Source organism: Canis lupus, chromosome 32, assembly GCF_003254725.2.
Source record: "Canis lupus dingo isolate Sandy chromosome 32, ASM325472v2, whole genome shotgun sequence".
In the NCBI taxonomy this organism is placed as follows: domain Eukaryota; kingdom Metazoa; phylum Chordata; class Mammalia; order Carnivora; family Canidae; genus Canis; species Canis lupus.
The window spans coordinates 10,738,625-10,752,560 of record NC_064274.1 but is presented as its reverse complement, the minus strand read 5'-3'; the positions used below and the strand labels follow the sequence as shown (position 1 = coordinate 10,752,560).

At 41.9% G+C, this 13,936-nt stretch overlaps 1 protein-coding gene across 2 annotated transcripts in view; it reads left to right on the top strand.

The window, feature by feature from the left end:
* Positions 1-11,389: 11,389 nt before the first annotated feature.
* Positions 11,390-13,936, top strand: part of KLHL8 (kelch like family member 8) — a 73,412-nt gene continuing 70,865 nt past the window's right edge. The window contains exon 1 of one of the 2 annotated variants that reach the window (XM_025425330.3): positions 11,390-11,603. The gene's annotated coding sequence lies outside the window, so the exon portion shown is untranslated. The remainder of the gene's footprint in view (positions 11,604-13,936) is intronic. The other variant, XM_025425329.3, reaches the window with a different exon arrangement.

The following is a 13,936-nucleotide window of genomic DNA, read 5'->3' as shown; positions in this document are numbered from 1 at the left end:
CTATCAAATAAATAAAATATTTTTAAAAATATAAAGAAAAATTAAGAGTAGAGAGACATAGTACAGAAACATTAATTGAACTCCCAAAAGTTAAAAAAAAGTCTTACCTTTTATTTACATACTAAATTGTATTTAAATTGATTTAGAATAAATTTTCTGTCATCATCCTGCTAAAAGATGCTATGCCTTTCTCTGAGGCTGCCTCCCATAAGGTATCTATTAACAAGTCAAGTTCATGTTTTTTCCTCGTATAATGCAAATATTCCTAAAGTAGAAGGAAAAGTGACACATTTTACTGAAAACCCTAGAAAAGAGACTGCAGTTGTCTCAAACTTCTGCTTTACCCCTATCAAAGCTAACTTTCAGAGAGCCATTGGTTTCCTTTTGTTTCCATTCCTTCCCCCTCAAGGTAGAATGCTTCCTTCACTACTGTTCCTTTACTAATATATTCCAGCAGAGGGAGCTCCAAGTGCTTTACAACTGTTAACTAGCGGAGCCTCCCTTCCTCCCACTCCACTGGATCCCAAAGACAAATTTTGGCCTAATTCTGGTGCTAAGTCATTGAATGGGTCTGGTTTTTCCCTGGGGTACATTAGGAGCTGGCAGGGTGTGAACAATTTGAAGAGAAAGAGAGACTGTATTATATCATACATCTCCATATCCAATTAAGGTCATATTTAAAATATCCAATATGAAGTATAGAACATAATTTTTAATGCTTGATTTGCTATAGATATTGTGATAGATGATGATTAAATGATTACAGCCAGGCTACTTCCTCACCTCCCCCCCCAAAGGTGTAGCTCATCCATCTCAAAGGATGACACATACATGAAATTTTTTTTCCTGGCAAAACAGTACTTTTTAATGACAACATGTTCTATGCTTCACAATCTCATCACTAGGGATAACAACCACTGTTTAGTGTGCCTTATAACCAGCATTCCTATGCATGTTTGTTTTTATAAGGCAGGGATTATAATCTATATTTTTATAGTTCCCTTTCTATTTATTTATTTATTTTTAAATTCTAGTATACATACAGGGTTATATTACTTTTAGGTGTACAATATAGTGATTCAACAATTCCATGCATTACTCACTGCTCATCACAATAAATGTATTCTGAATCTCCTTCACCTATTTCACCCTTCCCCTGCTTCCCTCTCCTCTGGTAACCAGAAATCTGTTCTCTGTATTTAAGAATTTGTTTTTTGGTTTGTCCCTTTTTTTCTTTGTTTGTTTTGTTTCTTAAATTCCACATATGAGTGAAATTATATGGTATTTGTCTTTCTTGTACTGACTTACCTCACTTAGCGTTATATATCCATGTTGTTGCACCTGACAAGATTTCATTCTTTTCTGTGGCCAAATAATATTCCTCTGTGTGTGTATTTGGTATATAAAACATCTTCTTTATCCATTCCTCTATTGAGCCTATTTCTACAAAGAAATATGTGGGAATGATAAATATCACATTCAGAACAGTGTTTATCTATCTGCGAAAGAGATAGAAGGATGTGTTCAAAAAGAAGCCCTACTGAACTAAGTACACTATCCTTTTTTCCCTTTATTTAATGGTATAAGCACATATATCATTACCAGATAAATTTAATTATTCTAAAATATTTTTAAAATTGTGTGTTTAAAGCTCTATTAGCTCTGAATTCAAATAAGTCATTCTGGGCAGCCCAGGTGGGTCAGCGGTTTAGCTTCACTTCAGCCTAGGGCCTCATCCTGGAGACCCGGGATTGAGTCCCAGGTCAGGCTCCCTGCATGGAGCCTGCTTCTCCCTCTGCCTGTGTCTCTGCCTCCTTCTCTCTCTCTCTCTCTCTCTCTCTCTCTCTGTGTGTCTCTCATGCATAAATAAATAAAATCTTAGAAAAAAAAAACCCAAATAAGTCATTTGGACAGGATGTGATAGGTTTAACTTAGAGTCATGGTTGTACAGATAATGTGTTGGGAGAAAGAGAGATCTTGTAAACAAAGAAACTGCATAATGATGTGTAGTTGGATTGGGGTACAAAAAAGGGAAAAGATTAAAGAGAAGTTCCCCTACTTCAAATTTTGGAGGCCAAGAGAATTTGAGTGTCACTGAGGAAGTTGGAAATAGTGAGTGATTGAAAGTCAGGACTTAACATGCTGATATTCAATATTGATAGGAGAGCCAATGGAGAGAGATCCAGTAGGTTATAGAAAGACTCATGTGATGGGCACCTGGCTGGCTCAGTGGGTAGAATATGTGACTCATGATCTTGGGGTTGTGGGGTTGAGCCCCACATTGGGCATAGAGCTTACTTAAGGGAGAAAAAAAAAGAGGAGTCATTGGTACAGAGACCAAGGTTAAACTTAAACATGAATTAGATACCCGAGGCAAGATGTCAGAGGCCTCAATTAGATAGGTCTGTTTTTAGAAGAAGAATAATTGAATGACAAAGAACAATATAGAGTGACCCTCAGCTGGTACTATAGCAGCATCTTCCAATAACTGTCCTTATGTGTAGAAATAAGCTAGTTCATAAAAAAAGGAAAAGAATGACTAATGAGAATATTAAAGGTTTGCCCTTATCATTAATCAAATAAATAAAATTAAATATTGGCAAGGACTGTACAAAGAAAATAGAATTGGTAGAGTTGTCAGGAAATCCATAGTCGTCATTGCTGGTAAGAGTATGAACCTTCTTGGGGGCCACTTAGGTTAAGATATCACAAATCCTTTGAATTTATATGTCCTCTGATTTCCCACATTTGGGATATCTTGATGATTTAGTTAAAAGTTATACAACCTAGCAATTTTTTTGAAAACCAAAAAGCTCAAAACAATAAAAAATGAAAGTTCGATTAAAGGGATAGGAATTGGGGTGCCTGGGTGGCTCAGTTGGTTAAGGGTCAGACTCTTGATTTCAGCTCAGGTCATGCTCTCAGAGTTGTGAGACAGACCCCCGGTCTGGGCTCTGCACTTAGCAGGGACTCTGCTTCTCCCCTCTCCGCTGGCCCCTCCCCATGCTTGTGTGTGAGCATAGGTCTGTGCACATGCGTGCACTCTCCCAAGTAGGTAAATCTTTAAAAAACAGAAGCGGGGGGATGGGAGCATAGGGTAACTGAGTGATGGGCAATTAGGAGAGCGCATGATGAGATGAGCACTGGATGTTATACTATATATTGGCAAATTCAACTGAAATAAAATTTAAAAAATAATTAGTTAATTAAAAAAATAAAGGGATACTAATAGTAAATCCATATAGTGAAACAGCCTACAATAATGTTTCAATGTTGTTAAATATACATACTTTTTGACCAGTTATTCAGTATATATTCTCAAGTGGGAAAAAAACAATTTAAAAAAACCCCAATATTAATTCATGTAAAGAAAATGGTTCAAGGATACACAGCAAGACAGTAACAGTTGCTATTTTAGAATAGTGATGTTATTTTTATTTTCAAATTTTCAACAGTAAGTAGATGTTGCTTTTATAATAAGATAAAGTACCACTAATATTTACTTTTAGTTTTAAAAAATGTGTTTGGAATTTTCCTCTGGTGGTTCAAAAATATATGTAGATACCATGAAACCAAATGAAAAGGAAAATATCAGGGTAGAGAAGTTACACCAAGCAAAGCACATCCTTTGTATATTCCTCACAGGTAGGTTGACTACCATTGGTATATCTTATCCTGCTACCCTAGAAGTGAACCTGAATATAAGAATTTAAGTCAGAATTATTTCATTTGGGAGATGATTCCAAAAGTATTGGCAGCACAAAGGAGGAATGAGAAAAAAGAAGAAAGCTATTAAAGGTGCATTATCATGCAGATGACTGCTGTGGGCAACTGGGTTCAATCCCCTGAGGAATTCTGGGAAACCATGTAGAAGGTACCTCAGCGTTGCCTCTCATCCCATAGGTGAGTTTGCTGTGATTTTTAGTCATCAGCTCCCTCAGTCACTGTTTGAGAGCTGCTTGTGAGAGAGAAGGATGACAGCTGACTTCCCAGCACTTCTAGCCTCCCCTGCCTTTGGGTAATCAGGCAGGCAAAAAAAAAAAAAAAAAAACCTCCAGTGAAGAGTCACAGATGTCTACACATAGAAGCCTAAGTTCCACCTGCATGTCCACTGCCCAACTTTAGGAACACCTCTACTGACACACTTGTATAAAAATCCTAACATCTAGAGGTCTTGTGCTTTCCAATACTGACTTTGAATGATTTTTTTTTTCTCCATTGAATGTCCACATAATAATATGAAGGTAAAATATGAAGGAATAGGTAGGGTGTGATGATAAAAAGAGGGAGAAGATTAATACGATTACAGTTTGTTTTAACTGGTCTATGTTGAACACTGTGTTAGATGCTGTGGAAATAGAAGAGTAACTCATACATTTTGGTATATATATATATATATATATATATATATATATATATAAATGTGAAACTTTAAAGTGATAATAAAGGATGTATATAGTTAAGTGTCAGTGCAAGTGATATAGATAAAATGCTGAGGAGAAAGGCATTTCCATATTTCAAAGTAGGTCATACACTGAATCATAGTCTAGACCAGAAGATTCTATTACAATCGAGAATGACAGCATTCTAGGTGATGAGCCCAGCATGAACAAAAATGTAATAGTAGGTGTGCTGACTATCTTCCAGTTGTCTCTATCCTGCTTTGTGCCAGAAAAGTTGACCTTTATGAACAAAATCGACAGACTTCCTTGTCCTCTGGCTTCCAGCAGCTGCCTTTGGCAGGGGCTGTCACTTGAGGTCAAAGAGGAGAGAAAGGTTGGGGCAGTTCCACCCCGACTTCTTTCTCGCAGTCACCACAAGTCAGCTGCTTTCCTTTGTGAAGTCTTTATTATAGTCAGGAGGCCCTCTACACATAGCTTTCTCTCATCTTCAGTTAGTAAGTTTTCTCTTACTAGCTCAGGAATACTGCACTGCTCCTAGGATATTTTTCTAGAATCTGTCCAATACAATACCTTTATTAAATTCTCCTCAAATGTACTGTGAGTTTTCTTTCAGCTGCCTGATTGAAAAGATGAGAAGGGGCTCCATTGAGAGAAGAGTAAAATGTTTGACAGAGCTTGAGGAAAGAGTTCATGTTGCCAAGTAGAGGCCGGTAAGACGGACATTTCTTTTTTAAAATTTTTTCAAAGAAAAATGATACTACAGATTTGAGGACAATATTCTGAGAGCAGTTTAAACATTCTTGACTGACGTGTAAATGGCTGCTTGCCAACGAGAGCATGTAGCAAAGGTCATCTCATATTCTCTATCCTGAGCTCTCTTTGGCCTCATCTGTTTTGTGCTCAACAGTTGTGAGCATAAAGGAAATCTTTTAGTGGGTACCTTCACTAGGTAGGCACATATCCAATTACCCTCTGGTCTTACATGATCCAAGCTTCAGCTGATGATAAAAGTAGCAACTGAAACTTTCCAAATAGGCTGAACAACAGGCTATTCTATTTTAGTAATCCAGTTCACCTCTGAGGATATTGGCTGAAAGTTTTACTTCTGGTTCTGCTTCCTTAAAAAATAAATGAACTTATAACAATTTTTCCTGTTCAATATTGACTTATAAACTCCCAAAGAGAACCAGTTACAAAGAGGATCTGAAATTTGAGCTTTTTGGACCATCTATGTAGGGATTATGGGTGCAGGAGTTCTAGATAATGGCTACAGGACAGCCAGCCCGCAGCTACTTAGGGAAAAGAGTTACATCATTTACCCAAGGTTGCAACAAGATAACCTCAAAGTATAGTCTTAAAGTTTCTGTGAAAAATGGTCAAGGCCTAGCGGAATAAACTCACATACTCTGATTACTCAACCTTGGTTTATCATTTTTAATCAGCAGTTTTCATCTGCTGATCTCTTCTTGGCTCCTGACTATTATATCATCTTTCTCCATTGACCCAGTAAAAGCAGTCCTAAATTGCTAATTAATAAGGAAAGAAAGCCTGCAAGCCTGGGCAGGCCACTGTGCCAGTTCCAAAATTTGGGAGCAGCCACATTTGGTTTATCAGATAGGGATATTATTCTTTTTGCAACCGGAAATTCTCACCCCTCAAGGCTTGTAGTGAGACTGTTTTGGTGGTTCAATGGTCATCAGGGACTCAGGCTCTTTCTGTACTTTTTCACCATCCTATACATGACTCAAGTAACCTCTTTGTCAAAGATGGCTGCTAAAACTCAAGCTATTCCAGGAGGAGAGAAGGATGAGAGGATTCCCCCAGCTGAATCAATTCCCTTTAGGCAGCCATCCCCCAAAGTCCATGCAACACTTGTACTTTTATCAAATGAACAGAACTTTGTCAGAGAGGCTGAAAGATAGTTTGTTAGCTAGGTACATAGCCACACCTCAAAAAACCTGGGGTTTTCTTATTCACAAAGAAGGCAAGCAGATACTATTTAAGCACCTAGCAGTATATGCCATGCTGCATTTATTTTGATTTAAATAAACTAATATTTCAAAAAATAAACTTTTCAGAGATAGATTCCATTATGACAATGTGAAGATGTTATCAGAAATCTAATACAGATCTATATCTTAAATGAGATAAAGACCCACCCCCAAACTACCCAAAATATTTATCATTCTAAACAAGAACTATGTAGCTAATGTGTAACTCTATGTTCAAGTAATGTTGTCATCCCAGAGCTGCACCCCCACTCTTTCCACTCATTTTTTTTTTAACTCAAATTCTGTCTTTTAGAGATATTCTGAAGCCACCAGTGGAAATTAGCTATTGTCCTTTAGGAAGCAGAGTTGCATAGTTGTGACAGGGTCTTAGAATCTGCAAGCCTTAAATATTTGCTATTGGCCCTTTACGGAAAATATTTGCTCAAACCTTCTTTATTGCACAAAGTTGGTATGCATTCATTTATTGCCCAAGTGTTTATTAAACAGCTACCATACATCAAGTACTATGCTCCTACTTTCTATTTAAGAGTCTTTCAGGGGCAGCCTCAGTGGCTCAGCAGTTTAGCACCGCCTTCGGCCCAGGGCATGATCCTGGAGACCCAGGATGGAATCCCATGTCAGCCCCTCCCCCCTCCATGGAGCCTGCTTCTCCCTCTGCCTGTGTCTCTGCCTTTCAATCTCTCTCTCTCTCCCTCCCTCTCTCTCTCCCTCTCTGTCTCTATGAATAAATAAATAAAATCTTAAAAAAAATGCTTTCTGGTAAGTGCTACCTTTGGGGCAAAAATAGGTTGCAATGTGAGCATATCTGTAAGGAACTAACCCAGCATTGAAGAGAGGGGCCTGTAAACAGGGAAGATTTCCTTGTGGAAATAGTATCTAAGTTAATATTGGATGATGAATGGGAATTAGCCAGGCAAAGAGAAAGAAAGCCCAGCAATTACAAAGGCCCAGAGAGAAATTAGGGAAATGCAAACATTTCAGAGAGAAGAATGAAAAAAGGTCAGCAAAAGTTTGGTGATACTTATGTCGGATTATTGGCAAGGGTAATGGATGGTAGAATGGTCAGAAATTCACTGAAATAGAATAAGTTGGGCTGCTGGACACAGGCCAGAAAATGTAGGCATCCGGTGTGTTGTGGGGCAGAAGGCAGGAAGTGATAGTTGTTCAAAGGGAAGCAGAAGCACCACAGTTAAGTTTGGCCGTGGAAGAGGGTGCTAAGATAGGGGTAGAGGAGTGGTAAGAAAGTGCAAGCCAGTGACTCTGACTTAGAGAGGGCGAGGTGGTGTTCAGGCTCTTTAAGGACTTTTTTTTTTTTTTTTTTTTCCCTATAGGCCGGAAGCTCTCTAGGGTACTGCCCTCTGGCTGGAAGCTTTGCCTCCACTGCAAATGGTGATAAAAATTGTCCTCTTTGTTAATCTTTCCAAATCCCTCTGCAGTCCACATCTGAAATTCTTCTGGAAATTAGAAGACCTTTTATTTCAGGATTAGAGATAAAGATGCCTTCTATTTTAGCTTAAAATGCAAATGTCAATTAAGGTTAAAACACTGTGATTTATTCAAACCAAAAAGTACAACAGACAATGAGTCAACAGCTATCAGACTTATTCCAGTTTTAATTTATGGGACTTTGTGGGATTTAGAGAAGGGGTGGAGTCTCTAAAGAAAGATCATCACTTATTAAGGCCAGTGCTGTTTATTCTCAAATGGAGTTAGAGAGGAATCAATAAAAGCTAAGAAAATATTCTTTGTCAGATTTAGGAAACCTATGTTCTTTTCTTTCAGTTGAAGTTAGGGAGGAAAAAAGTTTTCTTTGATCCTCTAGGATCCCTGGCTGGGTCTGAAAATTAAGCTGACAAAGACAGATCAACAGGAGAAAAGCATACACTTTTTTTTTTTTTTTTAACTTGCATATGGGGGTCTTTACAATCAAGACCAAAGAAATGACCAGAGCAGGAAGCTTTAGACAAAGAAGGAATAAATTTGTGACAAATTGACAAGACAAAGGGATTTGGGCTGGGAGTACTGATTAGTGAAGTAACCAGGAAGATAAGTTTAACAAGGTTTGTTTATACAGCCTTCTTGGCTTTAAGTTCCATTTCTGGTGATTAAACTATCTTTTTTTTCCCCTTTTGGTACAGGTAGGGCACTTTTACTTACATGGCAGTTTTACAAACTATTTTAGGTAAGAAAGGTGAGAGGGTAAGAAAGATGAGAGAGTGGCCTTCGCCCTTCTGGCATTTTTCTCAAATTCTTTCAGCTTTATTCAATATGCCAACATGCCATATGTGGGGGTAGCATGTCCTGAACCCCATCAAAGGTATATCTTGTTTTGTGAGATACATATATTTTTAGATAATTGAGAAAAATTTTGTGGATATATTATGTTTTAGAGATGGACTCTCTCCCCCTACCCCTAGTTTATGGATATTCGGTTTGAAAATTTCATTTCATTTTCAGATTTTGTGTGTATGTGATTTTCTTCTCCCAAAAAAAGCTCTAGATTGGTATACCTTGTATGCTCCCCACTCCCCTTGTCACTCTATGCATACTTTTTTATTTCTCTGTCAGTATTTTTTTCCTGTCTCCTCCACTAAAGTGCTAGGACTGCTTAGTGTTGTTCACGGTGTATTTCCCATTTCCTGGCTCAGTGTCTAGCATTAGTTAGATGCTCAGTAAATAATCTTGAATAAATAAATGATAAGAGTATTGAAATTTTATGTATATTTCTTTGATGTAGTGATTACAAGTAGTCTATTGCTTTGTATATGTCCATTAGAAGAGAAAACAGCATTCTGCTCTATAAGCATTTTTTATTGCATTTTAATTTTTTTATTTTTTTAAGATTTTACTTACTTATTCATGAGAGACACAGAGAGAGGCAGGGACAAAGGCAGAGGGAGAAGGAGGCTCCATGAAAGGAGCCTGATGTGGGACTCGATCCGGGGTCTCCAGGATCACGCCCTGGGCAGAAGGCAGGCGCCAAACCGCTGAACCACCCAGGGATCCCCCATTTTAATTTTTTTAAAGTAAGCTCTAGGCTTAACATGGGGCTTGAACTCATGACCCTGAGATCAAAAGTCGCATGCTCTACCAACTGAGCCAACCAGGCACCCCTATAGGCACCCCATTTTTTTTAGGAGACATAGTACACCTGATTGAAAAGTTCATATTATACAAAAAGTTCTACTAGGACATGGTTTTATTAAATATACATTGTATTGCATCCTGCTTCCAGACAAATTTTATAAGTGTGTGTGTGTGTGTGTGTGTGTGTGTGTGTGTGTGTGTGTACTTTAAAACTGGCCTTGTGGGATCCCTGGGTGGCGCAGCAGTTTGGCGCCTGCCTTTGGCCCAGGGCGCGATCCTGGAGACCCGGGATCGAATCCCACGTCGGGCTCCCGGTGCATGGAGCCTGCTTCTCCCTCTCTCTGTGTGTGACTATCATGAATAAATACATAAAATCTTAAAAAAAAAAAAAAAAAAACTGGCCTTGCTCTATTTTTCTAAGGGCACTGACATTCATTAAATTCGCAAAATACAATGCTCTGAAGAGAGATATTTTTAAATATTAAGGATTATCTCAATTTCTGTCATGTTAAAAAAAAGGTGATGTTTTTAAGAAATGGAATTTCAAATTCAAGTGGTCATTTTGGGGTCTTTTACATAAATGCCGCTATTTTTTAAAAAGCTCTTTTTCTAGGAAAATCAATACAAACCTATGTATTAACATCCATAAATGTGTTTACATAAACGCCGCTATTTTTTAAAAAGCTGTTTTTCTAGGAAAATCAATACAAACGTACGTATTAACATTCATAAATGTATGTAGGGTCGAATTTATTCTCAAATAGGCTGTAAAAGCTTGACATTGTTCTAACCGAAGACAAATTAGGGGACTATCCTTTTATTTATTTATTTATTTATTTATTTATTTATTTATTTATTTTTTAATAAATGGATTTTAGCTATCCTTTTTTTTAAATTTTTATTTATGATAGTCACAGAGAGAGAGAGACAGAGAGAGAGAGAGAGATAGAGAGGCAGAGGGAGAAGCAGGCTCCATGCACCGGGAGCCCGACGTGGGATTCGATCCAGGGTCTCCAGGATCACGCCCTGGGCCAAAGGCAGGCGCCAAACTGCTGCGCCACCCAGGGATCCCCGGGACCATCCTTTTAAATGTTTTTCTCTGCGCTTTCTTAATCTCCCACCTCTACGTTCCCTTGACTTCATTGAAAAATTGGTTTATTTCAACACCAGTTTTACTTGCAATGTTTTTTTTTTTTTTTTGGGGGGGGGGGGCGGGAGGGCAGTGTCTGCTTAGGTCAATCAACCGCTGCCTTCGGTTTATAAACCGTGGGTATGGGGATCCCTGGGTGGCGCAGCGGTTTGGCGCCTGCCTTTGGCCCAGGGCGCGATCCTGGAGACCCGGGATCGAATCCCACATCGGGCTCCCGCTGCATGGAGCCTGCTTCTCCCTCTGCCTGTGTCTCTGCCCCTCTCTCTCTCTCTCTCTGTGACTATCACAAATAAATAAAAATTAAAAAAAATAAAATAAACCGTGGGTATGTGCTTACGGACTCAGGCTGCAGGGTACTCCCTCCGCGGAGCACAGAGCAACGAGAGCGGACGCCTCGCCGCTGCCCCAGCATCTAGGAAACAGGGATAAAGCCGCCCAACACTCAGGCGCGGGGGAGCTGATGGATAATACTAAGAAACTAAAGTTTGTGTGGCCACCGAGGTGAAGAGACGGGGAAGTTCAGGGATGCGTGTGCGGCGCCCCACCTAGAGCTGCTTGGAGGCGCCCCCTAGCCCTAGCCCTGGTCTGCGCGCCCCAGCCGCCCAGCGCTACGGCTCCGGCCGCCCACGAGCCGCGGGGGCGGGGGCGGGGACGCGCGCGGGGGCGGCGAGGACGCGCGCGGGGGCGGGGACCAGGAGCCACACCTCCCAGGGTGCAGTGCGCAGGCCCGGGCGCGCGCGCTCCGCTCGCTCCGAGCCCGGAGGACGCCGGCGCCGGCGGGGACTCCACGGGGCCGCGCGGGAAGGCGCGCGTCCGTCGGGCGCTCGCGCGGGGCTAGTGAGGCGCCGCTAGGAGCTGCGGGCGGCCGCGGGCGTGCGGGAGCCCGGAGCGCCGCTGCCGCCGCCGCCGCCGCCGTGGCGAGGCCGGGCGTAACCGCGCCGAGGGGCCGAGGTAACCGCGCTCGTCCGCGTCGCTCCTCGCCTCTGACCCCCCGCCCGAAATCGCGCCCCCGGCTCGGGGCAGCTGCAGCCCCGCGAGCGGTCACGAAACTCGGCGGCCGAGAGCGTCTGGGGCCGCTCGGGTTGGCGGGAGGAGCGGGCCGCATCCCGCGGAGGAGAGCCCCGGCCTCGGGCGCTGTCGGCCGCGTCGGCGGCCTCTGGGCGGTCTCCTCGCGGTCCCTCGCGGAAGACAGGGACGGGCAGGTGCTCCTGGCGGGCTGCAGGGAAGCGGCGCGGCGGGGCGCGGCGGGGCGGGGCGGCCGGGGGGGGGGGGTGTCGCCGGCCCGGGCCCGGGCCTCGGCCGCGGGGGCTCGGCGCCCGTCGGGACTTGCCTCTCGGCGGGGCGGCCGTGCTGGAGCGGCGCGCGCCCAGGTGTCGCTTCCGCGGTGCTCGACCCCCGCGAAGGGCGCCTCCTGCTGTGACACCTGCGACTGCAGCCGGGTTCGGATCGCGTAGCCGACTCCGCTTGCCCCAGAGCCAGCTGTCTGTTCCTTCCCCTCCGTTCTGGGCTTACCTAACCCGCAGGCGATGGTTGTGCAGGGAGGGCGATTCGTCTACACAGTGGGGAGTTTTCTAGCTCGGGGCCAGGTCCTTACCCGGATTGGCACATTCGTAGCGTTTGCGCACCTGGCCGTGAAAAGCGTTGTGTCCCCCCTCCCTTCCCCCCCCCCCACCTGGTGGTGGTGAATCAGATGTCTTTTCGTAGAAATGGAGCCTTTCTCAGTAGTCCTTTTCATCTCTTTTAATAGCGTGACTCTTTCTGGCCCTTTATTCTATGCTCGTGGTACCGCTTTGGGATGATGCCCTAGGGGAAAGCTTTTCGGAAGACCTAGGTTGGTACAAGCATTTTATTTGTGAGTTGCACTTTTCCCTGTTTTTGCGTTGTTTTTCTTTTGCGAAAGTCGATCGTTGTCTGACTCTCGCCGTTCTTCGTTCGCGCTCTGCAAGGAGACCTTTATCTCCCTTGAATCCTGGCCGTGGCAGAGGGTGGACTTGGGAAAACGGGATCTCGGCTTGGCGGTAGCTCTTTTCATTGGCTGCTGCTTTTCCTCCTCCTTCCTACTGGCGCCCCTTCTAGTTTGTCTGTCTGCACAGTGATCCACTGCAAACTTGCAGTCCCTTGATATAGTATTGCCTTTTAAAATATCGAATAGTACGAACATAAATAGAAAGAGGAATCTTAAGGTAACTATACTCAAGTATGCACTTAGTTTTATATTGACATTTAACTTTTTTTTAAGCTTATTTATGATAGTCACAGAGAGAGGCAGAGACACAGGCAGAGGGAGAAGCAGGCTCCATGCACCGGGAGCCCGACGTGGGATTCGATCCCGGGTCTCCAGGATCGCGCCCTGGGCCAAAGGCAGGCGCCAAACCGCTGCGCCACCCAGGGATCCCTATATTGACATTTAAAACGAATTCTTTTAGCGCTTAATAAGATTACTGTTAATGGTTTCTTGAGTTATAAACATGTGATAGAACAATCCGACGCGCTCTATTCTGGCAGGAAGCTTAAGTCACAGGGCAATTTTTAGAAAACAATGATTTCCTCATTTGTTAAGAAAATGAGGTGAATTTTGACACACCCACCCCATTCCTTTTGTAAAATAGAGTTCATATTTAGGGCAGTTTTAAGTTCATAGCAAAATTGGATGAAGGATACAGGTTTCACATATACCCTCTGCCTCCCTGTGCCCCCTGCCTTGCTCCACATAGGCACAGCCTCCCCCACTATCAAAATTCCCACGCGGAAATGGTACGTTTATTACAATTGATGAATCTGTATTAACAGATCATTATCACCTAAAGTTTATAGTTTACTATAGGGTGTTGTATATTCTATGGGTTTAGACAAATGACACTTAAAAAAAAAATCAAGAAACCTTAAGATTATAGAGAAGGAAAGGAGTATTGTTATTTTTAAAAGATTGCAAGGAATATTTTGACCATCCTGAAAATTATTTTCAAATGGTTTTTTTGTTTTAAAAAAATTGGATGTTTAAACTTTCAGTTTCTTATATTTAAATTTTCAAGTTGTTATTTTTGTATATTAAGAATTAGAGTTAAATGAGAAGTGCTTTGTAAAATAATAAAATGTCCTTATTTTTAGTCCTAAAACTCATTAGCTTGACCATTTCTTTATTTTTCTGAAAATCATGTTTTATGTTAACCATTGAAACAAGAGGAAATCACACATTTTAAATACACTAATTTTTCTTTACTGATGTCAAGATATATCTCTGATAGAATGTGATCCATCAGGCCTTCCTTTTTAAAAATGTTTTC